We start from the raw sequence: 12,155 nt of genomic DNA on the forward strand, positions 1-12,155 counted from the left end.
CACTTCATTGATACTCTGAGATGTGGATTCCTTGCTTTTCTTTGCTTGGAAGATGATCATGATGTTTGAGAGTTGAATTGATTGTGACACAAATGCCCTGTGTGAGAATTTGAGCCACTTTATGTTCTTTCTTGTGTGATATGTCTCTTGATTGCTTGCACATATGCCTTGGCTTGACTCTTGTTGATAATTCTTGATTGATATGCATGTTTGGAAGTGATAAAGGCAGTTTTGTTCTTGAGCCTCTCTAGCCAAATAAGCCTACCTTGTTCTAATCCTTTGAAAACCCTTTTTGAGCCTATACTTTCCCCCATTTCTTTGTTTTCAATGCTCATACACTAGCCCTAAGTGAAAAACCATGATTACCTTAACCTTAGGGAATTTTGGAGCTTTGGAAGTGTTTTGGGAACAAGTGTGGTCTCTTGGGGGTTTCTGATGAGTTGGCTGGTTGGTTCCTCTTCTTGTTTTGTTTTGGTAAATATGTGTATCTTGTCTCTTGAAATTGTGTGCTGAATAGAGAAAAGAAAAGAGACCGGATGAAAAAAAAGAGAGCAGAAAAATAGTGAAAAAAAATGTGAATAATTGTGAATAATGGAGTCAAGAAGAGGATGGAATTAGAGGTTGTGGGTGTGTTTGAATGTGTTTACACTTGTTCCCCATTGCTCCTCTGTTCCTTATGGTTTGTAGCTTCTTATCCAGATATATCCTGCCTTGTCCTTGGCCCCATTACAACCATGAAAAGACCTTTTGATTTGAACATGCGTATGTGCTGGAGTGTTGATATTAGAGGCTTGCCAAGTCTATTTGTGATTGCTTTCTTGAGTGCATTGAGTGACATTGATTTACCTTAAACACTTGAGAGAAACACTGATTGTGTGCATCTGTGAGGCTCTGTTGCTTTTGATTCATCTCTTGAACTGATTGAATGTTTTCCTTGTACTGAACTGTTTGGATGATTCTTGGAGTATCTGCTTTCGTTGACTCTGTGTTGGATTCTGCCTATACCTTTTACTGTCCAGATTTCGTGACAATTATGCAACTGTGTTCTGTTTTGGAGTCTTTGTTGTCTGTCTGTCGAGTCTGTGTCAACTCCCTGATGTTTGAGTAGTCCCCTGGTTTTCGTCTTGGTTTTGCCCAGGAGTGCAAAAGACTAAGTGTGGTCTATTTTGATGAGTCGTTATTTCTTGAATTATATTTAGTTTATTGCACTTAAATAAACCAAGGAATTATGTTTAATTGTCTATTATTTCCCCGTTTTCTGAATTCTGCTTAATTTGGTCGGAAATTCGTAATTGTGCTAATTTGGGTTTTCTGAGCTGATTAAGTGCATTTCTGGTTGCAGGAAAGTTGTGGAAACATCATCTGGAGCATTGGGATATGGCGTGACACACTCAAAGGCTCAACATTTAGTCATTTAGATTCTAATTAAAATTGTAATTTCGTTTTCTAGAAGCCCTTAATTAGAATTAGGTGTTTTGGACCCTTTTAGGGGCAATTTTGTAAAAAGACCCATTTGTAGGACATGTGCCTTTTTGATTAGGGTTTTTAATTGATTGTGGACCCCATTTGGAGGAGAAACTCTCGGCATTTTAGAGAGCCTTAGCCAACCACACAAAAAGACTCTTACACACTTGATAATTTTCATGTTTTGGAGCTTTTCTCTCTTAGGGTTTGTTGTATGAACACTCTTATGGAGAGCTTGACTTGGGTGTCTCGTTTTTGGCCATTTCAATGAGCAAGATGCAGATTTTATTCTTCTCTTAATTTACTCTTGGTTGTCTTAGCTTATTGGTGGTGAAAAACTATTCATTTCCACTTCCATTTGCTTGTTCTTGATGCTTGGAGTTTGAGTTTTGGAGCTTGTCTTTGCATTTCCATGGTGGATGTTGGGTTTGAGTAACTTTATATTTCGTTTTCCTCTCCCTTTGCTGCTGTTCCTCTCGTTTTTTATCTCATTCTATATGGTTGGATGATAAAAATGAAGTTCTATGTAGTTTTAGGTTGAAGAGAGCTTAAGATGATGCGTGGGTGTTGTGGGTTTAACTCTTTCCTTGCATATTTCGGTTTTGATGTTTGAGACTAGGTTGGGATAAGATCTTGGTGATGTTATGGAGGCTGGACAGAACTGGAATGATGGTCTAAGTATTATTTTCGTTTTTGCAAAGAAACTTGAAGAAATGGTAGTGTTGAAGATGGGTTGATGAGTAGAAGTTTGGGTTTATTGTTCTTGTGTTCATTTGAAACTTTAACTTTGGTTTCTTGAAGTTGTTCTCTGTATGGAAGAGTGGAAGAAAGCTTTTGGATGCATAATTCTTGAAGAAAAACCGTTTGGAGTTTGTAGGAGAGAGGAAATTGCTTCATTTAATTTTTACCACTTTTGGACCAACACAAAAGATGCTTGTTTTGACCCAAGGAATGTTTCCACTTTGAGATTTGGCTTTTGCTTGTTCCAGCCGTGAATTGCAATGAGAAATGAAGGTTTTTAGAGTTTGTTTTCATTTGATTTAGTTTACTTGGCACATTGGTAGGAGCACCCATGGTATCTTCCATTTGCACATTGGTCTTTGAAGCATTTTTTGGCATTTCCACTTGGTGGTTCACGTAAATTGTGTGCCTTGGTGTATAAAATCATTTCTTTGCTGCATGGAAGGAGAGAGGGGACGGTCTTGGAGAGTGTGGAAGGCACATGCTTAATTTCTTGAAAAATGGTGCACATGGGAGAAGAAGTCAACACATTTTGTGGCTTATTTAAGGTGAAATTGAAGTTTGACTTGGGTGCATGATGACTCACGGCCATGTGTTCTTTCTTTGGCCAATTGGACTTTTAAATTCATTTGTTAATTGCCATTATGACAAGTAATTTGCTAGGATTAAATTAGGCTTGTTGATTTCTTTGGTTTTTAATTAATTTAATTAATAGGTTGAGTTTATGTGTTTGAGTTAGTGTTGCATTTAATTATTTTTAACTGTGTTTGTTAATCAGTTTGTAACAGTGTTTGATGTTTGAATGTTATCTAAGGCTTTTAATAGTCCTAGTTTAATAACCATGCTAGCTTAAATTAGTTTGTTTGCATCTGTGTCTTTATTAAGTTCTTTAATTTTTGGAAAACCTTTTCAAACCCCCCCTTAACGTGTTCGACCTATTACCTGAACCACAATTGGTCCTTGAGAGACGACCTAGGAGTCACTTCCTAGTCTATACTGCATTCTTTTATGCACAACTTTTGTGAGAGGTGCGACCCTCTCATCACTGATGATTGTATTGTTGATGAGTCTGTTTTTAATTCTTCCTCTCTGCATGATGAGAATCAATTTTTGATGTCAAATTCGTATGTTTATTCTCCATGCACTGAACATGAATCTGAGTCTGTGGTTGATATTGTTTCTGAATTTGAAATTGATTCATGTTTTGAGAGTTTATCTGTTGTTCAGCCTGTTACACTGGGATTGGGTGTTATACCCCTGTGTGTCAATTCTTTGGAGCCACAATGTACTAACCATGCTGCAGGAGGTACATATGAATTTGACCAACATGCACCCCCAGTGGAAGACAAGGGTGCTTACATACACAATAATTTGAAGATCAACAGGCACCTGCTGAACCTGCTCATCAACAATCATTGCATAGATCCAGCTGTGGATAATATCTCCCTGCTAGATCAAATCTGGAGGATGAAGCAATTCTTCCTCAAAACTTCCTGGCTGGATCCAATGGTGGAAGACATCTCCCTGCAAGTCCAAAATTGGCAACTGCCACCATGATCAGGGGAGTTTTCTTTCTCTCTTCTCCCCCTTTCCCTACTTTTATTGCACTTGTCCATGATCTGTTCACTGTTTTGATTTTCGATCTTATGCTTATGACACATTGGGGACACTGTGTAGTTTAAGTGTGGTCTATGGTCTATTGGGGGAGATTCTGATTTTTCTTCATTAGTTTTCGTTTTCCGTGTTAAATTTTTTCTTTTCTAGGTAGTTTTTGTTTTGTTTTGTGTACAGTTTTACATGTTTCTCTTGATTTCTGGACTTTGTTTGGGTTGTAGGCTTATCATTTCCTTCACTTGATTGATACTTATTTGTTTGAAATCCTTGCTTTTCTCTGCTTGGAAGATGATTATGATTTTTGAGAGTTGAATTGATTGTGACAGAATTACCCTGTGTGAGATTTGAGCCACTGTATGTTCTTTCTTGTGTGTGATATGTCTCTTGATTGCTTGCACATATGCCTTGGCTTGACTCTTGTTGATAATTCTTGATTGATATGCATGTCTGGAAGTGATAAAGGCAGTTTTGTTCTTAAGCCTCTCTAGCCAAATAAGCCTACCTTGTTCTAATCCTTTGAAAACCCTTTTTGAGCCTATACTTTCCCCCCATTTCTTTGTTTTGAAGCTCATACACTAGCCCTAAGTGAAAAACCATGATTACCTTAACCTTAGGGAATTTTGGAGCTTTGGAAGTGTTTTGGGAACAAGTGTGGTCTCCTTAGGGATTCTGATGAGTTGGCTAGTTGGTTCCTCTTCTTGTTTTGTTTTGTTTTTGTAAATCTTGTCTTTTACAGTTTTGTTTTGAAAAGAGAAAAAAAGAAAAGAGACAGGATGAAAAAAAAAAAGCAGAAAAATAGTGAAAAAAAAAAATTGTGAATAATTGTGAATAATGGAGTCAAGAAGAGGATTGAATTAGAGGTTTTGGGGGTGATTTGATTGTGTTTACACTTGTTCCCCATTGCTCCTCTATTTCTTTTGGTTTATAGCTTCTTATCCATATGTTATCCTCCCCTGTCCTTGGCCCGTTACAACCACGAAAAGACCTTTTGATTTGAACATGCATATGTTTCTGAGTGTTGATATTAGAGGCTTGCCAAGTTTGTTGTGTTTGCTTTCTTGAGTGCATTGAGAGACATTGATTTACCCTAAACACTTGAGAGAAACACTGATAGTGCATCTGTGAGGTTTTGTTACTTTTGATTCACCTCTTGAGCTGATTAATCATTTTGCCATGTCTTGAATTGCTTGGATGATTTCATGAGTATCTGCTTTCTCTGATTCATTCTGTGTTGGAATTGTCTACTTCTTTTCTCTGTCCAGATTTCTTGAGGATTGTGTAAATTCTGTTTGTTTCCTTGCGAGTCTTTGTTTTCTGTGTGCTAAGTTTGTGTCATACCCTGGATGCCCTTTGAACTGTTCCCTGATCTGCGTCTTGATTTTGCCCAGGAGTGCAAAAGACTAAGTGTGGTCTATTTTGATGAGTCAATATTTTCTCAATTTCACTTAGCTTATTGTACCGAAATTAATCAGGGAATTGTGCTTAAATGTCCAGTATTTTCCCATTTTTCTTAATTGTGCTTAATTTGATCGGAAATTCAAATTTTAATTAATTTGAATTATTTGAGCTAATTATTTGCATTATTAATTGTAGGAAAATTTTTGGAAATACAATCTGAGACATTTGGAAGAAAATTCATTTGCACACTGTATTATTTACTTGGAAGGAGCTGCACTGCGTTGATTTAATTTGTGTGTTGATCAATGGAAAATTGAGCAAAATTGGCTTAGAAACAAGGCACATCACACGGGCATTGCTTGGAATCTTTTAAGAAGTAAATGAATTGAAATGGAAGAAGGGCAAGTGCTCACGGTTTTATGAAAATAATTTGGAAGACAAAAGTATGACACATAGAGAAGCACGGCCACGTCCCAGCATGAGAAAAAGAGGTAGCACGGTTCAGGCATGGTCCAGTAGCAACTTGGAGAGCTTCACACGTCCAGTGGCATCCGGAAGCAGCTAGAGGGGTGCGGAACTGAAATGGGAGGTGCACGAAGGGCTTCACCACATTCCAGCAGTGTCCATCAGTCCAGCACAGCAGCAAGGTGACGTCCATCAACTCTGAAGAAGGCAGCAACACATCGGGGTGCAGGAAGGAAAATACAGAAGTACACGGTCCAGCTTTTCTCACACAGAGCAGGGAGTGCTGATTTCATTTGTTTTCAATCATGGAAAGGCGGTGCAACAAGAAATAATTGGGGAGCTGTGTGCTTAATTTATTAGAAGGAAGAGGGGTCACGGCCCACACTTGGAACCACGCGTCCAGGAGCTTCCTCTCGGTGCAGCACACGTCCACGTCCTGGAAGGGGGGGTGCACATCTTCACAGCAGCAGCACACATGGCCCAGAGAAAGGGAGCACGCTACATTGAAAGTGTGTGGATTTTATTGGAGAAAGAGAGGTCCACGTGAAGTCCAGCAGGGGCCCGCGGATTCGGTCCAGCGGCTGCCACATCTTTCAATTGAAGCACACAACAGCAAAGCTTGAAGCAGGTTGCACCCCACGTATAGCAGCTCCCATCCATCTTCAGTACGGCCCATGGCAGTAAAACGATCCTGCAAGCACGTCCGCGGTCCAGCATCCCACACTTGACTGCAACGTCCAGCTTGGATTTTAGGGAGGTTACGGATGGAGAGGTGTCAAAAAGCAAAGTGGTCCAACATCCAGCCTACACACGGCCACAGAGATGGAGGGTTACGGGGAGGATAAAAACACTTTGCTTGGGAGTGAAGGGGGGCGTGGGGAAGGAGGTGTCTCGGCCTGGAGCGGGAGCCAGCCGCCACCCCTCACGGAAAGACTCTCTCATTCTGCTCTCGGCTTTTGAACGTTTGAACAGGAGAGGATGAAGGTTAAGATAGGAAGTTGAGCTTCAGCCGCCACTTAGATTAGACTTTGCTTTGGAATGTGGTTGAGGGAGCTTTTATGTTTTGCTTAATGTAGGAGGAGAGAATAGGAGCTGGGACCCGTGAGGTAGAAAGAAAGTAGCCTGAAAGTAGAAGGAAGTGTGCTAGCACATTGAACGGTGATGGCTGGAAATGGAGTTGAAATGAGAAGTAGATTAGGTGGAACTAGGTGTTGTCACGTTCAGAGGGCAGCACGAAAGCTTTCATTTTCCTTTCTTTCACTGTTAACATTTATTTAGTGCCATTTCCTTGATGAATTAATGCTTAGTTTAATTGTTGTTGCATTTTTATTTTATTCCAACACATTTGCCTTCAAGTTGTTCGATTCGGTTTATTTTTGGAGCGGCACAGTGATTTTATTATGGGAATTCATTTTCCTTTCTTTTAGAAAAAGTGACAGTTTTAAATTTTAGGACATGTTAGGTTTTTATTTACTTATTACCAATTTCATTTTAGAGGTTTCTTTGAGTTTTAATTGGAGAGATAGGAAAATCACACACGGTGGCACTTAAGAAGGATTCACGCATTTTTAGTTAAGTGTTTTTATTTTAATATGTTGCATTACACTGTTTATCTTGTTTTCAAGTGTTGTTTCAATTTTGGTTTGCTTTTACTGATGCTTCTATTGTTCGGTTTAATATTTTCATTTACTTTAATGTTTCCAATTGTATTCGGTTGTGTTTAATTTTCATTTCTTTTAGTTCAATTGCATTCACAAACCTATCACAAACCCCCCCCACTACGTGTTTGATCTGAGACTGAACCCACATTTGGTCCTTGAGAGACGACCTAGGAGTCACTTCCTAGCACTGTACTGCATTAATATCTGCAATCAACTTTTGTGGGAGGTGCGACCCTCTCATCATGGACGAAGTGGACGAGGTGGACGAAGTCTACGAAGTGGACAAAGTGGACATAGTGGAGGAAGTGGACCAACTTGACGAAGTTGACGAAGTGGAGGAAGTGGAGGAAGTGGAGGAAGTGGACGAAGTGGACGAAGTTGACGAAGTGGACGAGGTGGACGAAGTTGACCAAGTCGATGAGGTGGACGTAGTGGACGAGGTGGACGAGATGGAGGAAGTGGAGGAAGTGGAGGAGGTGAAGGAAGTGGACGACTTAGACGAAGGGGAAAAAATGGAAGAAGATGACGTAGTAGACGAAGCGGAGGCAGTGGAGGGAGCGGAGGAAGTGGACGAAGTTGACGAAGTAGATGAAGTGGAGGAAGTTGACGAAATTGACGAAGTTGACGAAGTGGTGGAAGTGAAGGAAGTGGACGAAGTGGACTAAGTTGACGAAGTGGACGAGGTGGACGAGGTGGACGAAGTGCACGAAGTGGAGGAAGTGGAGGAAGTGGAGGAAGTGAGGGAAGTGGACGACGTAGACGAAGGGGAAGAAATGGAAGAAGTTGACGAAGTGGACGAAGCGAAGGAAGAGGAGGAAGTGGAGGAAGTTGACGAAGTCGGGGAATTGGAGGAAGTTGACGAAGTTGACGAAGTGGATGAGGTGGACGAAGTCTACGAAGTGGACGAAGTGGACATAGTGGAGGAAGTGGACCAAGTTGACGACATTGACGAAGTTGACGAAGTTGAGGAAGTGGAGGAAGTGGAGGAAGTTGAGGTAGTGGAGGAAGTGGAGGACGTGGAGGAAGTGAAGGATGTGGACGAAGTTGACGAATTGGACAAAGTTGACAAAGTGGACGATGTGGAGGAAGTGGACGACGTAGACAAAGGGGACGAAGTGGACTAAGTTGACGAAGTTGACTAAGTTGACGAAGTGGACAAAGTGGACGAAGTTGACGAAATGGAAGAAGTGAATGAAGTGGAGGAAGTGGCGAAGTGGACGAAGTTGACGAGCTGGAGGAAGCGGAGGAATCAGAGGAAAAGAAGGAAGTGGAGGAAATGGAGGAAGTGTACGAAGTGGAGGAAGTGGAGGAATTGGAGGAATTGGAGGAATTGGAGGATGTGGAGGAAGTGGAGGAAGTGGAGGAAGTGGACAAAGTTCACGAACTGGAGCAAGCAGAGGAAGTGGGGGGAGTGTACGAAGATGACAAAGTGGACGAAGTGGACGAAGTGGACAAAGTGGAGGAAATGGAGGAACTGGAGGAACTGGAGGACGTGGAGGAAGTGGAGGAAGTGGAGGAAATGGAGGAAGTTGACGAAGTGAAGGAAGTGGAGGAAGTGGAGGGAGTGGAGGAAGTGGAGGAAGTGGAGGAAGTGGAGGTAGTGAAGGAAGTGGAGGAAGTGGACGAAGTGGACGAAGTGGACAAAGTGGAGGAAGTTGACGAAGTGAAGGAAGTGGAGGAAGTGGAGGAAGTGGATGAAGTGGAGGAAGTGGCGAAGTCGACGAAGTTGACAATGTGAACCAAGTGGAGGAAGTGGAGGAAGCAAAGGAAATGGAGGAAGTGGACGAAGTGGAGGAAGTGGCGAAATCGACGAAATTGACAAAGTGAAGGAAGTGGAGGAAGTGGAGGAAGTGGAGGAAGTGGAGGAAGTGGAGGAAGTGGAGGAAGTGTCGAAGTGGACGAAGTTGATGAAGTGAAGGAAGTGGACGAAGTGGAGGAAGTGGAGGAAGTGGAGGAAGTGGAGGAGGTGGAGGAAGAGGAGGAAGAGGAGGAAGTGGAGGAAGTGTCGAAGTGGACGAAGTTGATGAAGTGAAGGAAGTGGACGAAGTGGAGGAAGTGGAGGAAGTGGAGGAAGTGGAGGATGTGGAGAAGTAGCGAAGTGGACGAAGTTTACGAAGGGGACGAAGCGGAGGAAGTGGAGGAAGTGGAGGAAGTTGAGGAAGTGGAGGATGTGGAGAAGTGAAGGAAGTGGACGACGTAGACGACGAGGAAGAAATGGAGGAAGTGGAGGAAGTGGACGACGTAGACGAAGGGGAAGAAATGGGAGAAGTTGACGAAGTGGACAAAGTGGAGGAAATGGACGAAGTGGACGAAGTGGACGAAGTGGACGAAGTAGACGAAGTGGAGAAGGTGAAGGAAGTGGAAGAAGTGGACTAAGTGAAGGAAGTGGAGGAAGTGGAGGAAGTGGAGAAAGTGGAGCAAGTGGGCAAAGTTAACGACGTTGACGAAGTTGACAAAGTGGACGAAGTTGACGAAGTGGAGAAAGTGGATGAAGTGGAGGAAGTGGACGAAGTGGAGGATGTGGAGGAAGTGGAAGAAGTTGACGAAGTTGAGGAAGTGGACGAAGAGGAGAAAGTGGAGGATGTGGAAGAAGTGGGCGAATTGGAGGATGTGGAGAAGTGGTGAAGAGGACGAAGTTGACGAAGTGGACAAAGCGGAGGTAGCGGAGGAAGTGAAGGAAGTTGATTAAGTGGACGAAGTGGACATAGTGGAGGAAGTGGACCAAGTTGACGAAGTTGACGAAGTGGAGGAAGTGGAGGAAGTGGACGAAGTTGACGAAGTGGACGAGGTGGACGAAGTTGACATAGTGGACGAAGTTGACGAAGTCGATGAGGTGGACGTAGTGGACGAGGTGGACGAGGTGGACGAGGTGGAGGATGTGGAGGAAGTGGAGGAAGTGGAGGAAGTGGAGGAAGTGAAGGAAGTGGACGACTTAGACGAAGGGGAAAAATGGAAGAAGTTGGCGAAGTGGACGAAGCGGAGGGAGTGGATGGAGCGGAGGAAATGGACGAAGTTGAAAAAGTAGACGAAGTGGAGGAAGTTGACGAAATTGACGAAGTTGACGAAGTGGTGGAAGTGGAGGAAGTGGATGAAGTGGACTAAGTTGACGAAGTGGACGAGGTGGACGAAGTGGATGAAGTAGACGAGGTGGACGAGGTGGACGAAGTGCACGAAGTGAAGGAAGTGGAGGAAGTGGAGGAAGTGAAGGAAGTGGACGACGTAGAGAAAGGGGAAGAAACGGAAGAAGTTGACAAGTGGAGGAAGTGGAGGAAGTGGACGAAGTGGAGGAAGTGGACGAAGTGCAGGAAGTGGGGGAAGAGGACGAAGTGGAGGAAGTGGACGAAGTTGACGAAGTGGACGAAATGGAAGAAATTGAGGAAGTGGAGGAAGTGGCGAAGTGGACGAAGTGGCAAAGTGGACGAAGTTCACGAACTGGAGGAAGCGGAGGAATCGGAGGAAAAGGAGGAACTGGAGGAAGTGGACGCAGTGGACATAGTGGAGGAAGTGGACCAAGTTGACGAAGTGGAGGAAGTCAAGGAAGTTGAGGAAGTGGACGAAATTGACGAAGTGGACGAAGTTGAAAAGGTGGACGAAGTTGACGAGGTGGACGAAGTGGACGAGGTGGACGAGGTGGAGGAAGTGCACGAATTGGAGGAAGTCCAGGAAGTGGAGGAAGTGGAGGAAGTCCAACAAGTGAAGGAAGTGGACGACGTAGACGAAGGGGAGGAAATGGAAGAAGTGGACGAAGTTGACGAAGTGGACGAAGTCGAGGAAGTGGACGAAGTGGAGGAAGTGGAGGAAGTGGAGGAAGTGGAGGAAGTGGAGGAAGTGGAGGAACTGGAGGAAGTGGAGGAAGTGGAGGATGTGGAGGAAGTGGAGGAAGTGGCGAAGTGGCGAAGTTGCAAAGTGGACGAAGTGGACGAAGCGGACAAAGCGGACGAAGCGGAGGGAGTGGAGGGACTGGAGGAAGTGGACGAAGTTGACACAGTTGACGAAGTTGACAAAGTGGACGAAGTGGAGGAAGCGGAGGAAGTAGAGGGTGGAAGTGGAGGAAGTGGAGGAAGTGGAGGATGTGGACGAAGTGGAGGAAGTGGAGGAAGTGGAGGAAGGGGACGAAGTGGATGAAGTGGAGGAAGTGGCGAAGTCAACGAAGTTGACGAAGTGAAGGAAGTGGAGGAACTAACGAAGTGGCGAAGTGGACGAAGTTGACGAAGTGAAGGAAGTGGACGAAGTGGAGGATGTGGAGAAGCGGCGAAGTGGACGAAGTGGACGAAGGTGACGAAGCGGAGGAAGCAGAGGAAGCGGAGGAAGTGGAGGAAGTTGACGAAGTGGAGGATGTGGAGAAGTGGAGGAAGTGGACGAAGTGGAGGAAGTGGGCGAAGTGGACGAAGTAGACGAAGTTGACGAAGTGGAGGAAGTTGAGGAAGTGGACGAAGTGGACGAAATGGAAGAAGTGGAGGAAGTGGAAGAAGTGGCGAAATGGACGAAGTTGACAAAACTGGAGGAAGCGGAGGAATCGGATGAAAGGAATAAGTGGAGGAAGTGGAAGAAGTGTAGGAAGTTGACGAAGTTGGTGAAGTGGACTAGGTGTGGACGAAGTCTAGGAAGTGGACGAAGTGGAACATAGTGGAGGAAGTGGAGGAAGGGAGGAAGTTGACGAAAGTTGAACGAAGTGGAGGAAGTGGAGGAAGTTGAGGAAGTGGACAAAAGTTGAAAAAGTGGACCATATGGAGGAAGTGGACCAAAGTGGAAAAAGTGGACCATATGGAGGAAGTGGACGAAAGTGGAGGAAGTAGACGACGTAGACGACGG

This window comes from Vigna umbellata, chromosome 9 (genome assembly GCF_029865625.1).
Source record: "Vigna umbellata cultivar VRB3 chromosome 9, Vumbellata_1.0, whole genome shotgun sequence".
In the NCBI taxonomy this organism is placed as follows: domain Eukaryota; kingdom Viridiplantae; phylum Streptophyta; class Magnoliopsida; order Fabales; family Fabaceae; genus Vigna; species Vigna umbellata.